This window comes from Haemaphysalis longicornis, unplaced genomic scaffold (assembly GCF_048455015.1).
Source record: "Haemaphysalis longicornis isolate Haplotype H1 unplaced genomic scaffold, Haemaphysalis longicornis Haplotype H1 scaffold_1, whole genome shotgun sequence".
Classification (NCBI taxonomy): Eukaryota; Metazoa; Arthropoda; class Arachnida; order Ixodida; family Ixodidae; genus Haemaphysalis; species Haemaphysalis longicornis.
This window is the reverse complement of record NW_027526203.1, coordinates 424,231,904-424,247,410: the sequence shown is the minus strand read 5'-3', so window position 1 is coordinate 424,247,410 and position 15,507 is coordinate 424,231,904. Positions and strand designations below refer to the sequence as shown.

Genomic DNA, 15,507 nt, shown 5'->3' with positions numbered 1-15,507 from the left:
GCCTTAGTGACGCAATTCGAGCTGCCAAAGAACGTAAAGACCGAGAAAGACAGAAAAATCTTTTGAGCGAGTATACAAGTTACCTGACGGGCAATTTCTGGCAATTATCAGTAGCAATTTTTGGCTAAGGTACTTTGCGACCACCTAACCTGAGTACTGGGTGTGTTGGGTGACTACGTTCTGCAAAAGATTTCAAAAAAAGTTGAAAAAAAGTGTTGCAGGGTCTTTTTAAAGACGATATTCGTTCTTGAGTTACTTAAAGGAGAAAATTTGGTCTGTGTATATGTCCGTCTTTCTTCCTGTCCCTCGATTTATAGCCGCTCGGCCGAAAGTTAAAGGAATTCTTGAAAGAGACGTTTATTTAGGCAAAACATTTCCAAACTACTGAATCTGGTGGCAGTGTTCGTACCTGTGAACATACTCCACAAAAAGAAAACATTAGGCATATTTGAGAGAAAAGGTCTATACACAAGTGATTTTTGTAGTATCTTTATAATTAAAAATATATGGATGCTTGATTTTAGCGATAGAAAATTAAATAATAGGCGCCTCGTAAAACTTTTTGAATTAGAATACAAAAAACGCTCGTGCGCGAAATAAGCCCTACAGGCGGCATTCTAAGGAGTCCAATAGTAACGAAATATTCCAGTGGACGGCGCGCGAGCAGTGGAACACGCTAAAATTGAATTGAGTTGAATTGAGACCACCGTGTTTATCGCGTGCGGAGCGAGACGGGAGGAGAAACGCGTAACTGGTGGGAAGGGGAGAGAAGAGAGCCATTTACGTGGCAGCGGTGGAACAGGACATCGTCTTTCGGAGACATTTCCAGCGAAGTAAGCAGATACGCGGCCTCTTTTTTTTTTTTTCTTTGATGGTTCGCTTCAGAGAGACCGAAAAGTAAATTCTATGACACACGTTTACAAAGGCACACGTTGCGAACGCTCGAACAACATCGTGACCGAGCTGCACTAAATTCGTTTGTCTTTACAATGCAGGTTGGAACACAGAATCGACCAACGCATATACTTCAGATCTCCACGGTGGAAAGCGAACAAGTATTCAGGCGCAGTGAATCTTTACAGAAACAAAATGGCATTAATAACTCCTTTAAAAACCCAAAGTTTCCCCCAGGAGCAATGACAAAGTGAAACCAAAAGAACAGTCGCCACCCACGGCGGTGGCTCCGTGGCTAAGGCGTTGCGCTGCTGAGCACGAGGTCGCGGGTTCGATTCCCGGCAGCGGCGGCCACTCTTCTGATAGAGGCGAAAAGCGAAACAGCCTGAGTGTTTGAGTTTTCGGCGCACGTTAAGGATCCCCACGCGGTCAAAATTGATCCGGATCCCTCCATTACGGGCGCCTCATCGCCTGCGTTGCGTCGGTGCGTTAAAACCTTCAAGCAATCACAAGAAAAGTCAAGCGACTTGCGAGGCTATACTGGAGCACACGCGCCAGGCAGGGATGTCGAATGGCTCTAAAAAAAGAAAAAAAAAATTTCGGGAGGCAAGTTAAGGGTCCTCATATGCGCAATAGGTGACAAAAAATTACACCATCTTCCCGTGGGGAACCCTGATGAGGATGCGAAGCACCATGGGGGTTCCGTGTGGTTCCATTGTGTTGCCGTTATGTTGAGTGAGCTGGTGTTTAGTAGCGCCAGAGGGAATTCCGCGTCCGGGTCCGGGTGGCAAAGGCACGCAAGTACTGTTGTGTTACGGTGAGTAGGCGTTGGTTCTCAAGGTGCCGAAACTCGTCCATCATGTTCTTGTCGATGTTGTCGTCTCTGTGGTAGAATCGGTAGACTTTGTCAGCCTTGGTGAGGTAAAGGTTGTTGACGTTGGTGCACCGGCTGAGAGCAACGTACACGCCCTCGTCTTCGCAACTTTGTCTTCTTCTCCTCCTTCTTCAGCGGTTCCCCTGCGGGAAGATGACGACGGTGGTTGAACGCAAAGCTATCTCGTGATGGATTCTTTGGTTGGCCATTCCCTAGGGGCATCCTGCCACAATCATCATCAGAGGCGCTGCGCACGGGGTACGGACGCGGGACATCCCCCCGAGCAAGAGATGCTTCGCATCTAAAACTTCCTTTTTTTTTCCAAGCTATGAGTACGTTCGCATGAAGCCGCCACGGGCTGTCCCAGGCCAATTACATCGAGTGGGTATACGTAAGAATTGTAGTTGGGTATGCGGACGTCACAGCCAATTGTATTTTCTGTAGCATCGAAGTCTTGTCAACGACACCGACGCAAGATTTTATCAGAACGGGCACCATAACGGTGTCGCCCTAAAAAGTTGAATTGTCGCACAAGCAAGTGAACCACACCTAAAGCCTCCCTTACACGACGACAAAAACTAATTGTCAATTGCCTCTCCAGTCCGGCTCCCACAAAGAGCGCTGTATAAAATCGGCGAAGACATGATTAAAAGCCGGGTACTATTGTAATATGCAAAGTATAAATTAAATATAAAATCAAGCAGGCGTTCGATACCTGTGCGCAGACAAAAAAGGCAGGTCACGAATTGGCGTTGCGGTGGTCTTTAAGCAGTGGCCGAATGAGGCGATTGCTTTAATGAATGTGCACACCTGCGGGCTTTTATATGCAAGTTTTATTAGCTATTATCGAGCCCAGCTAGGAGTGGAAGAATAATTCGTCATGATTATTAGACTTTCCCTCAGCTGGCAACAGTAACGACAAAAAAACAATGAGAGGGTTGTTCCACGAAGTGAACTCGTATTTCGCGTGACCGCACTATGTCTCATCTATGCCGTTATCTAATATTCTCTTATGGTTTATCTGATTGTTTATCCTTTTGTCCGTCTTATTGCTTGTATAATTATTCATCTTGTTTTAGTCCCCTTCAAGACAGCGCAATTACGTACAATACTCCGTCGTAACAGCTGCCCCGTTGATTTCATTATTTGCGATGTAGCAACCTTTATCGCCGAGCGTCACATACCCGTGACGCGAATAGTCAAGGTGAGGCCTTATACGCACGCGTAAAATTCTGTCGTTTAGCTAAGGTGAATGCGAGTGGCAGCGCTCGAGTGGGGATAGGTTGGGCTTGGTTACGGTAGCAGACGACGTGTTTCCAACGCTCCCGCCTGAAGCACCACACATCTATCCTGGGTGTTACTTGGCAACGCTTTTTAACAGCGGAGGTCAACTCTATTCGTAAGTCTGCTGAAGGTCCAGGTCACACAAGGGTAGGAGCAGGTTCCCAGACCTACCGATAGAGGGCGCAGTGGTATCGCAGGGGTGGGTTCCTCTCCCTTCCGCCAGAGGAAAGAGGGGAGGAAGGCTCCCGCTGCTGACGTTTAGCTACCGATTCTTCTGCTCGAATCGTAAAATTTGCGTGGCGACGGGGCTGCCGTTCTCGGGCAAGCGCCCGATGACGCTCTAGCTGACCCCAGAGAACCACAGCTTCGCTGTTTCAGGGGATTTCACATTGAGTAGGACTGGGTGTATTTTTTTTTCTTGCTCACGCAACGCTCTTTCTATCTATGACGTTGATTGAGAGGCTTCACACAACGACCGGATGACGTTGCCGAGCAACGCCCTCTCTTGGCTGCCGCCGACTCAGGCCGCTGGTTTAAACACAGGCGTATGAATTCTCTGCTGCTCTAATGTCACGCAACTTGAATGACAGGCTTCATACATAGACCCAGAGGGCCTTTACTAGATATATGAGAATGGTCATTTGGTTTGAAGAAGCTTCTCCATTACAACACATATGGCACATGCCCATGAGCGGGTCAAATCGTTGCTAGACGGATTCTGAGTGACATTTGGATTAGGACCGGCACTTCCTGTGCGCACCCAGCACCACCTACTGGTTCACTTAGAAAACTCCTTTTATGCTTTTAAGAACCTGCTGAAATAGCTCCGCTGCTCTGCCTCAGCATTCTAGTGGTAAAATGGCTGTTTTTAGCGCGAAGGGCGTGGCTTCGAGCACAGCAATGCAATTTTTTTTTCCCGAGACCATTGATTTTTTTGTTTACTCCAAAATGCTAACACCTAATTCTAGACATTTTTTCGCCATTAATAACACTGTTTTGCTATTCTTTAGGTAGGTATAGGGGTGGTACGCTGCATACAAACACGCTAACGTTCTTTTTCGCACCGGAACTTCCGGACCGGTACCTATTTTGGAACGATACATCGCCGATGTGGAAGGTGATCTGGTGTCGGGGAATAAAAACTGGCCGATAACCGCTCACTTGCAAATGACACACACGGGTGGAGGGGAGGGAATGAGCCAAGGATGGACAGTATCTGACAGCTTGTTTGCTTGTTCGCTCGGTCCCTTCAAAGCAGGGCACGTTGCAAACCTGTGCTGCGTGGGGCTGGCTTGCGGTGCGGTGCAGCATGGTTTTCCGAGGGTGGACAATACGCACAAGCGCCGTTCATTTCGTGATCCCCGAGACCCGAGATTTAAGCACCGCATCAACGCGTGTGTGACGTGCATTCCCTCTTGGATAATCGCGTTGGAATGGTTACAGTGAGCCACCTACACAACATGTTCCGACAGCCAACCGGAGCTCTTGGTTCACGATGTCACCACCGCTGACTCCCCAATATAAAGTTAAAAGCGCAATTTGAAAACGAACGAAATTTAATAACCACTCATCTGCGTGTAGCAGCTCTGACGGCCCCCTGGGCATTTACCGAATGTGATTCAGTTCACGCCGCCGTCTTCCGCGCACGGGTGGAGGGGAAAGTCCAAAATTTTTGCTTCCATTACAAAATATATCTGCCTGAGGGCCCTTGCAACACTTTCTTCAACTACCTTCGATATTCGAAACGAGGTAGTACTCGAGCAAATTATTACTGCTGTGCGCACATAAGATAACTTAAAAACCTACTCAAATGATTTTTACAGCGAAGCTGTATATGGCTAGGATTCCGAGTTTCTGTTCCGGAGGCAACGAGTTACTTTCCACCGCCCTTTCCTTCTCCCTCGCCACCGCTGACGCCTCTTTCGCAAGTTTTACAGCCCTAGCCACCGCCGATGCCACCTTCACAAGTCGCGCAATCGATTGATAACGTGGCTAGCGCCGTTGTCAGCCGTTGCGCTTTGAACTCACTATTCGCTTGGAGGAAGAAGAGCGACCATCGAAGAAGTGCCGGTGCGCACAAAAGGGCTGATGGGCGCGAAAGCAACAAAAATGCGCTGCCGCAGAACGTGCAGGCAGCCGCCGCCGCTGCCGTCTCAAGTTGCATCTCGTGGAGTAGCTGCGAATTCCTCCCGGATAAAAAGCAACTTGACCACTTGGAACACGACGCGAGCCAATAACGATAATATATAAATTTACTATAGCAAAACCCCCCATAACTACAGCTTCGCTGGCATCCATCTTCACAGAGTGGAAGGGCTTTAAAGTTTTCTTCTTCCAGGCATTGTTCCCACCCCGGCATTCTGTGTACCTAAATAACGTCACTCAATCCACGTCGTTGTTATAGCTCGGCTTCATTTCAGTTGCAGTAAAAAAAAGGCCAATATTGGATAGCAGCTTAAGGAAAACCGCAACAGAAGCAAAGGCAAAACTACAAAAGGCATCTGCTACGCCGAGCAAGTCATAAGAAGCGGTTGTATGGATGCTACAGAAGCGCATCGCAGCGAGCTGGCGCGCCCAAGCCTGCTGGAGCAGTGGCTTCGCGGCGCCCTTCCGAGCGAATTCTGCCGTTTACATGCCGTTCACGCGGAAGAAACTGGGTTTTCTGAGCGTCTGTCGCTACCATGTAAACGCGGCGGTAGAGTTTTTTTCTGTGCCGGCGATAATTAAGTTTCCAGGCATGCAGGAAACACTGAAGGCGTTTACCGTCACCTCTGCAGGGCCTCTGAAGGGATACGCCCTAAAGTATCTCTTGTGGGTCGCAATAACGCGTCTGAATGATGTATTACTGTGTCAACAAATAACGGCGACTGACGTACGATTTTCTAGGTGTCATGGTTGCGCTGCCTAATGTCACAGTGGTAATCGAAATCGCTCACCATTGGCCTACTTTGCAACTTTCATCGCAGTGATGGTCATTCAAGTGCGTTGTGGCAAGCAGACTTGCAAATTTTTCTTTTTATCGTGGTGCGAAAAACCGTTGCATGAATTTCCTTATAGGTGCCTGCAGGGGAAGGACTGCGGAATCTTGCACAGGGTACAGGCCGGGGAGCGCCTCGTCCTTCGAGAAGTGTGGAAGAAACTTTTTAGGGTGTATCAAGCATGAATACAGTGCTTCTGTCGCTAACAGCGATTTCTAGTTTAACTGGCTTTATGTCTGAAAAGTGCTCACTTCAGTCTCTTCAAACAAACGTTGAAGACTGAAATAGTCGGTCAGCATAGTTCTATCCAAATTACTTCAGGCTGAGGTCGCGAAAGGCCGGAAGTACAGAAAGCTACGTTGTATGCAAGTCAGCTTTCCTCTGTATAGGATGCGTAACATAACTTTAACCGAAAATTAAAATTAGCAATGTTCGATTGACTACAAACGAAGTAATTAATAATCATCCACTGGCAGTAGATTGTCCAACGTGATTTTGGCATATTCGTTGTTCTAAAAAGATGTTTTATCCTATAGGATAAAATATTTTTAACGAAGTGGCAAGCTCAAGTTTCTTTTTTGTCTATGATAGAATTCGCAAAGCTGAATGCAAGTGATCAATGAGACCGCGTTGGAAATTCAACATTGTGGTTTAACATGCCTCAGCTACACCTGTATTACGGAGAGAGCCGTGATGAAGAGATGGTGATTAACCTGTCGTATCTGGCGTTCTTTACCCGGTCTCTATAACGTCTTGTACTTAGGTGTTCGGTTTTTGCTGCCACGCACCTGAATAGCGGCCGCTACGTGAGGGCGGTTTTCCGACCGGTGATCACGATTTCGAAATCTATTGAAATTTAAGGGATTGATTGATTGATTGATTGATTGATTGATTGATTGATTGATTGATTGATTGATTGATTGATTGATTGATTGATTGATTGATTGATTGATTGATTGATTGATTGATTGATTGATTGATTGGACGTTTATTGAGAAAAGGGAATGAGAAAAGCCCACAAGAGGAGCTCATATGTCAATAAGAAAAAAAAAGGAACACGAAAAATTTAACACTATTTTAGAATAAAAAATAAAGGTTTGCAAAAAAGAACAAGCCGCAAAGTTGAATAGCCGCAAGTATATGGCCAAGGTTCTCGATTCGCGAACAGTTGGAGCCTTGAAGTTATACTGTCTGACAGTATACTATACAGGTTGAAATGGTTTAGCAAGAACCAGGCGGCGCAAAGCTCGAAATGGAGGAAGATAAAAGAACAGGAGAACATAGGGAAATGTGACACTCGTAGTATTGGGGACTACTAAAACGTGCAAATGGTCAAGTTGTAAAACGTCCAAGTTTCATGGAACAATCCTGAAAGCATACGCGTGCAAGTTCGGAGGCGTGCAAGTGTGGAGACAGCAACTTGCATTTTTTTTTTAAATCCCGTACATTGAATATAGACGCCGAACATAGTGAGTTTAGAAGCCATCGCAATAACACAAATTCCGTGGGCTTCAGCAGATCTCGTCAGTGAAGGACGCCGGTTGGATTCCCGGCCGCGGAGGCCGCTTTTCTGATGGAGGCGAAAAGCAAAAAACGCCCGTGTGTAGGTGATTCCGCAAAGGAAAGTTTGGCATACACCTAAATGCAGCCGTACGGCTACAAAAGAAAGCTATACAGCTTTCTCAGAAACTTCGCAGTTGACGAAAAATTCGTATTGGTCCAGGATTTGAATCCGGGACCACCGCTTAACCGGAGCAGTCGCTCTACCAACTGATCTAACCACAAGGCTAGTCGTTTGTAGCGCGAGAGCGAATTGATCAACAACTCGAAGTGAAGGACAGGTGTTAATCGACCAGATTTAAGGGAAATCCCCAAGGTGGAGTAAGTACTCCATCTTGGAGATTTCCCCTAAATTTGGTCGATTAACGTAGGAGATTTCGGCGCACGTTAAAGATGCCCAGGTGGTCAAAATTAATCCGGAGCCCTCCACTACGGTGCGCCTCATCGCCTGTGTAGCGTCGGCGCCTTAAACCCAACAATCCATAAACAAATTAATCAATAAACAAATCAATCAATCAATCAATCAATCAATCAATCAATCAATCAATCAATCAATCAATCAATCAATCAATCAATCAATCAATCAATTAAAATCAGTTCTCATCAGTGTCACTTCTATTATGGAGGTCTGCGCGTAAACAGGGCAGTTTTCAGAGATAACTCCACTTCTACCTCTCTTTTGATGCTGTCTTTTATACGACATCAAAATATACGATGTACCATAGGGCTATTTCGGCATACCAACTTCCGTGTCTTTTTCTTCCATGTGTGACATTTACAAAGCTTTTTCTGTATCAACTATTTCACCGTATGCTCTCGTAGTAACGTGACGTGGAGCTCTCACTACTAGGTTGTTTCTTAATATCGTATTGCTGTTTCTTAGAAGAAGTAAAAGCCGAAGATGGGCCTATAGAATAACGCTATAACATTCGCTCTCGTTGAGTGCAAAAGTTGAGTCCTTTTGAAGCATGCGTTGGCCGTTATCTACAATCGTCCCTTTTTGTCTGTTCAATCGAGCAAGAACGAGATGTCTCAAGCATTGAATGCCTCCGCTTCAGGCTAGGCGACACTTGAATCGCCCCAGAGAACTTCACGACCGATCTTTTCCAAAGACCAGGCGGAAATGCGACATGCCATCGCGCACCCAAAGCCAACTTCCTGCTGTTTTCCCGGCTTTCTTATGCATCAACAATTCTGACAGGTCCTTCCCAAACCCGCCGCCTTTCTCCTAGCGGCATATTTGTGACATGACGTGCTCTTGGTTTCTGCATAGGCCCGATGCCAGCGGCGCACGCACCGTACGGGCCCTCCCAGATCGCCCGCCTTTTCTTCCTCGCCGGGCCTTCCATTCCAGCGACCACTGTTTAGGCTCGCACCATCGTCCCATATTGCGTAGCCAGCGCGAAGCTGGAGGCGCCGAGAAAGGCAGGCAGGAATAACACCGCCAGGGGTGGGCAGCGCACGGCTTCCTGGCGGCGGCAGAAGCGACAAAAAGAAGCGGCGGCGGCAGCAGCAGCAGCAGTCAGGTGGGGGGCGTGCCGGCTTCCTTTCTCTGCCCGGCGTCCCTTCCTTCTGGAGCTGAGCGTGAAGAATGACGCAGCTTAATATGAAAGGTGAGCCTAATATGCAGCGGCTGCGGCGGCCTGGGATCTCCCCCGTCGTGGGCTGCCGGGCTCGGGCCGGGGTCGTCTCTCCGGGACGGCGGCTCCTGCGCACCGGAGGCCCGCAGCAGCACGCGGCGGGCTTTTGTTCGTGGCCACTGCCACTTGCAGCGTCTCTCCTCCCTCGGCCATTTCAGCGCGGCTCGTGGTGCACGTCGGCCGCTTTTGTTTCGCTTTCATTTTCCTCCTCCCCGCGCCCCCAATCTTTGCGCTGCTGCAATCCGTGGCCCGTATTAATTTTTCCGCCTCCCTCGCAGGCGCCGCCGAGAGGGTCCCCCCCCCACCTCGTGCAGTATACGGCTCGCTTTCTGCGATAATGCGTGGCAAATCATTAAAGATGAGCGACAATGTCACGGCCGTCAGGATCAGACAAGTGAAAGGAGCCGGTGGGCGGGGAGACTCGGGGGAGGGGGGCAGTGGAAATGCTAGCCACGGGTGCTTACCAACCCTGGCTTTGCTCCCTTTTCTCTCTTCTTTCTGTTCAACGCTCATGTCAGTCTTACCTCTGGTATTCGATCGTATATGCTTTAAAGCTGAACCATTTCGTCATTTCCCACAGCCCACTTATAATGCGCTTATGGTACTGAAAGACGAGAGCCTTATGTTTCTGAACGTTTTCTGGCAACGATTTTCCCAATTCAAACTGTCGTAAGGACGGGCAAGTACCGCCACGATGTCGTACGCGTTATACACACTGCAACAAGAGAATTGTGCCGTCAAGAAATGGTGAACTTTTATATTGTGGGCAAAATCCTAGAACGGATTTTCTTGTTAAAGGTCTCCTGCCCAGTTTCTTAACTTTTTTTTTTTATTTTAGGAGGTTGCTCAAACTCTCTCTCTCTCTCTCTCTCTCTCTCTCTCTCTCTCTCTCTCTCTCTCTCTCTCTCTCTCTCTCTCTCTCTCTCTCTCTCTCTCTCTCTCTCTCTCTCTTATGAGAATTGTTTGCGGGCTTGAGTTACGTCACTCAAGAAATATCAAGGCTATGAGCCGGCTTCCTCGCAGCTGCAACACTAAATGCACTCAATAGCCACTTTAAAAAATTGGCGCAGCTTGCAGTAGTGGTGCAAGGCTGGAGGAACAGCATAGCTGGCGGCCCCTCTCCCTTCGTCGGGGCCCACCTGTTGCATCGTCATCGTCATCAACAGCCACTAAGTCCACTCCAGGACGAAGCCCTCTCCTCCAACCGCTCCCGTCCTAAGCCGCTCGAGTCCACTCTCTGCCTCCGAATTTTCTTATTTCGTCCCTCCATCGAGTAATTGGCCTTCCTTTTTTTTTTTTTTTTTTGGACGACCCGTCTCGGTGTCCACTTTGTCACACTGGTAGTCCATCGATTGTCCTTTGGCCTATTACGCGGCCAGCCTAAGTCCGTTTCTTTCTCTTTATTTCAACTATGATATCTTCTACTCCAGTTTGTTGTCTGATCCAGGTAGCTCGTTAACTCTGTCTATTCGTACCATGGCCCGTTGAGCCGACCTAAGTTTGCTTTCAAGTTGTTTAGTAAGGTGCCAAGTTTCCGCTCCATATGGCATCACCTCAAATTTGTTTCTGAATTTGCCGCTGAAATTTCTCCATTACCGGCAGGCCCGGTTTGTTTCGTCCGCAGGCTTTTACATCTCTATTAAAGTGGACTGCAGCCAAGTCCAAAGCCAACATTCGCGCTACGAACCCAAAGGACATACTGTGCGCCCGGAACGCGATAATAGCTCAATCGGGTAGCGCCGGTTTCATAATGCGATGGACCCAGGTTTGATTCCGACGACTGGAAGCGTTTTTTTTTTTTTTTTTCTTTCCAGTTGGCTGCACAAGTTATTGTTCCCCACCGCCGCTAACCAGTACCCCTAGGGCCTTTGGGGTGGCCCAGTGGTTAGGATGCAGGCTTCACGACGTGAAGTCCCCGGGTTCGATTCCCGGGGTCTCCCTGACCTCATTTTTTTCTTGAGGCTTCGGGGGTTTTTTGTCTACGCCGGACGAATTTGTCAGCCTCAACAGCTCCGCTGTCACGAATCACCCAGTGCCCCTTTGTGCTTGTGATAACTATAGATTTAGCCTATAGATAACTACAGATAGAAATGCAGACTGAAAGCGTTTATTCGCGGTATTGAGTTTGAGCTTTAAGTATCAATTTATTAACTCGGACGGAAAGGTCCATACACTCTTTCTGACTCCCATGATGTCAAACTGACTGACTTCCCATTATCCGAGATGAGTAATTGTCATCGCGATTTGCTTGCGTCCAACGCGATTTGCACTAGGGCTTGTAAGAATTAGCCGGGCGACTTCAGCAAGCTGGGGCACGTTATTCTCCATCTACAAGTGGCAAGCGCGACGGGAACAAGCCTCGTTTCCGTGGAATCTTTCACTTCAAAGTGTTAATGAATCAACTAACTATTAACAATATTTTATAGCACCGCTTTCCGGAGTCGCGAATGCTTTAGTAATCATGTTTTACTTGCGGTCGATTTGAGCCAGTGAGCGCTGAGGCCACTCATTCGAAAAGAGTATTGAGCGCATATGTGTTCCTGAACGATGAAGAAAGAAGAAAAAGCACCTTCTCGAACACTGATGGGTTCAGATACCGAACGGATGTGTTTTACTTCTTGACCTCCCCTGTGGCGGCTGTTGCCCTCGTGGAAGCGAGGATCCAAACATAAATATACCGGATATTCCCACTTAATGCACAGCGGTGTCTGACCAGTGGAACAGAGGTCTGACTGAGGTGAACAATGATGAGGCGACAAATTTGATTTTGAAGAGGTCTATTGAATGACATTAACTTCTTTATGGTCGCTATAGTGCGTATCTATACGGTATGCGCCTACGGTACGTCTTATAGTAATAGGCAGTTTTAGCATATCGTTACCGTGTTTACGTTACCGTTTACCGTGTTTGCGGGAGTAGACTACGCAGCGCGAGAGTTACCGCGAACGGTAACTTACCGGCACAGGCTTCACCGTCGCCAGCGCTTCCGGTAACACGGTAAACGGTAACGCAAACACGGTAACGATATGCTAAAACTGCCTAATGTCCCAGCCAAATCCTCCGCAATAACCCAACTACGACGCTGCAGCATGCTGCGCTTCGAGGCGTTTTTGTTCCCTACCACGTGGCTGGTATTAATGTTGTATAAAAAAACAAAGCAAATTTCGGTACTTTGCACGTCCATGATGCAGCTGGGCTGTGAGGCGTGCCATATAGTAAAGGGATACGGAATAACTGCGACCACGTGTTGATCTGTAACGTGACCAAAATCTACGCTCGAGAGTTCATTTTCCGCCTCCACCACAAAAAACAAATCAAAGATAGACTTAAGAGTCCCTATGTGCGTTATAGGGGACAGCCTTGCATGTTTATAGCATGCCATATGAATAAGCCATGCGCTTCTCACGGCCGCTGTCATCGTTACTGGTTGCTGAGTCCAAGGACGCGGGTTCGACTCCCGGCCACGGCGGCCTCTTTTCTGTTGGAGGCGAAAAGCGAAAACGCCCGTGTTTTCAAGATTTCGGCGCACCTTCAAGATCCACAGGTGGTCAAAATTAATCCGGAGCCCTCCCCTAGCCCGCGCCTCATCGCCTGTGTAGCGTCGAAGCGTTATAATACCTCATAATCAGACAATCAATCTAATTTATTTATTTATTTATTTATTTATTTATTTATTTATTTATTTATTTATTTATTTATTTATTTATTTATTTATTTATTTAAACAATACTGCGGGCCACAAATGGGCCTAAGCAGGAGTGGTGGCGTTACATTGTGTTAAGACCAGTTACACAATTACTAGCAGGTAAAAAAAAACGTGTGAACAAGGCAGTACAAACTTATTCGATACATAAGTGAAAATTCTTTTTTTTTAGAAATCAAACATTTCATCAATACATTTCAACATGCTACTGGAAGAAAGAATTTCAGGGGGGAGATTGTTCCAGTCGGTTATAGTCCTGGGAAAAAACGAATACTTAAATGTGTTAGTGCGCACCGAGATAGGCGTGACCTTAGCGAATGATACTGCCTGGTGGGACGGGATGATAACGGAGTGAGTAAGGCCGATGCATCAAGTCTTGAACTTCCTTGTGCTAAATGAAAAAGAAATTTTAGCCTGGCTATTTTTCTTCGAGATTCCAGTGTTGGGATTTTGTTAATTTTCATTAGATTGGTTGTGGAGTCAAGACGGCGATAACGATTGTATATAAAGTGGACAGCTAATTTTTGAACTTTTTCAAGATTATTAATGTCTTTTTTAGTATGCGGGTCCCAAACTACGCATGCGTATTCTAAAATTGGTCGTATTATTGCGTTATAGGCAAGAAGCTTTATGTTGGAAGGTGAGCGTTTCAGTTTATGTCTCAGCAAACCCAGTTTTCTCCGACCTGACGCATATATTTTAAGGATGTGTGTAGACCAAGTTAAATTGCTATTTATCGTAACCCCAAGGTATTTGAAACTGTCGGTTTGAGAGATAGGAACGCCGCTAATTGTGTACTGATATCCATTTCCTTCGAGCCAACGGAGATGAAACCGTTGGAGGGTAGAGGTATACAGCTTTGCTGTAAAAGTCTCGTGTCTTTGAAGCACGAAGCGTTCTAGCGCGAGGTGTAAATGAGTGCCCCGGTGTTTTTTAAAGACGATAGTCTTTCTTGGTCTACTTAAGCCCAAAAATTTTGGTCTCTCTGTATGTCTGTTTGTCTGTCTAGCTGTGACTCGATTCAGCCACCCGGCCAAAGCGAAAGAGAATCTGCGCAATAGTCTTATATACTCACAGGCAAATCTAAACGTCTAAGTCCGGTTTATATGTTCTTACTTGTCAACATTGTTGAACGAGAACAAGACATTGCGCAAATATAAGAAAGAAAATAATACACAAGGGATATTTACAGTGTTCCTCCATAAAAAAATTCATAGATGCTTGATTTTCGCGAAATAAAATACTACATCCACTGCAGAAAAAAAAATTCCCACTGTCGCCTGCTGTCGCCTGCTGTCACCTGCTGTCGCCTGCTGTCGCTTGCGCCACTATAGCTTCTGGCGGCATTTAAAAAAAAATGAAGCGCCAACAGTTACGAAAGGTTCCACTAGATAGGCTCCACGTTCTGCTTGGAACGCACCTGGACTAGGGCAACGTGGTTCTATAAACGTTGAAGTGGGGCGCCTCGATTCATGCGCGTCTCCGCCGAACTGCAGCGCTGGCATCGAGGAACCCGGCCTGTAGTAGTGTAATGCGGTAAATTTAAATAGACCTGAGCAAACCTTTAGTGTGTATACCTTGGGAGGAGCGCGACGGAAGAGGAACAGCACGAGAGTTGAGCGTGAAAGCAAAGGGAGGCGTTTACTTGGCAAATGTCGGCAAAGACTGTCGTCTTTTGTCAACATTTGCAAACGAAAGGAGCAGATGCGCGGCCAATTTAGTACGCGTTGCGTTCTAGCGGGAGGCGTAAGCAAGTTTCCCGGTGTTTTATTACCTTGACTACATGAGAAGAACAACGATTACGACGACGATTACGACGACGACGACAGGAGCCGCCAACAGCCCTAGTCCCTAAGGGGCTTCGCCCCAAATTAACAGTTGATCGAAAGCGCTCGTATTGTCTACTTCCTTGTGTTTCCTCTTATTGCGCGTTGTATTATGAATCTAGTCCAACTTGCTCAGCTTTCCGTACAACTGGAGAATTGGTGGATATGCTTAAATCTCAACCAATGAAATTTTTAGCCCCACCGTCAGCACAACGACTGGCGCCGACGCCGGATTTTCAGAGAACGGGCTCTATAAGGCTATCGCCTTAAGGCTGCCGACGGCAAAATCGCGGGGCCCTCGGGATGAGCAGCACAACACCTTAGCCACTGATTCACCACATCCGGTACGATGTCGTCGTCTCGCTCCCGATCGTCTTCCTCAAGGCGGACAATGGCGTGTCATTCTACTCTACACCCCCCCCCCCACTCCCCGGCCCGCCTCTGTGGTTAGTGATCACACTCCTGTGGTCGCTATTCAACTTCCCATTCCACTCCTATAATTGACGCGAGCAGCGGATCATGAGCAATGGCCACGACGAAGCCTCGTGACGCTCATGCTTCTTTGGAACCAAGCAAACGCCCCGTTCTGTTATATGAGCGTCGCTGCAATGCGACGAAGCCCGTAAACCAGGACACTGGAAAACTACCGAGCTGTCGTGACAGTTGTGGCGAGAGAATCCTAGCTCGCGGGTCCCCGTGATAAGCAAGCTCACTAATCCCTCTTATGAAGTTGTAATGCCTATACGCC

At 47.3% G+C, this 15,507-nt stretch overlaps 1 protein-coding gene across 1 annotated transcript in view; it reads right to left on the bottom strand.

Annotated features, from left to right (window-relative positions):
* Positions 1-15,507, bottom strand: part of LOC144155678 (uncharacterized) — a 237,218-nt gene that overhangs the window by 70,518 nt on the left and 151,193 nt on the right. The gene's annotated exons all lie outside the window — the stretch shown is intronic.